The 315-nt window shown below is 54.9% G+C and overlaps 1 protein-coding gene across 1 annotated transcript in view; it reads left to right on the top strand.

Moving 5' to 3' along the window:
- The window catches only part of LOC108803156 (lysyl oxidase homolog 3-like), a gene marked incomplete at its 3' end in the record, with an annotated part of 35,083 nt that overhangs the window by 19,833 nt on the left and 14,935 nt on the right, over nt 1-315 (top strand). The window lies entirely within an intron of this gene.

Raw genomic sequence — 315 nt, forward strand, 5'->3', positions numbered from 1 at the left:
AGGGCGAGGAAAGGGGGAGTATAGGGGCGAATAGGGTGAGTATAGGGCGCGTATAGGGCGAGTATAGGGGGAGTATAGGGGCGTATAGGGGCGTATAGGGGGAGTATAGGGCGCGTATAGGGTGAGTATAGGGTGAGTATAGGGGGAGTATAGGGTGAGTATAGGGTGAGTATAGGGTGAGTATAGGGGGAGTATAGGGCGAGTATAGGGCGAGTATAGGGGGAGGAGTATAGGGCGAGTATAGGGGGCGTATAGGGCGAGTATAGGGGGAGTATAGGGCGAGTATAGGGGGAGGAGTATAGGGCGAGTATAGGG

This window comes from Nanorana parkeri, unplaced genomic scaffold (assembly GCF_000935625.1).
Source record: "Nanorana parkeri isolate BGI_ZX_2015 unplaced genomic scaffold, ASM93562v1 scaffold3449, whole genome shotgun sequence".
In the NCBI taxonomy this organism is placed as follows: Eukaryota; Metazoa; Chordata; class Amphibia; order Anura; family Dicroglossidae; genus Nanorana; species Nanorana parkeri.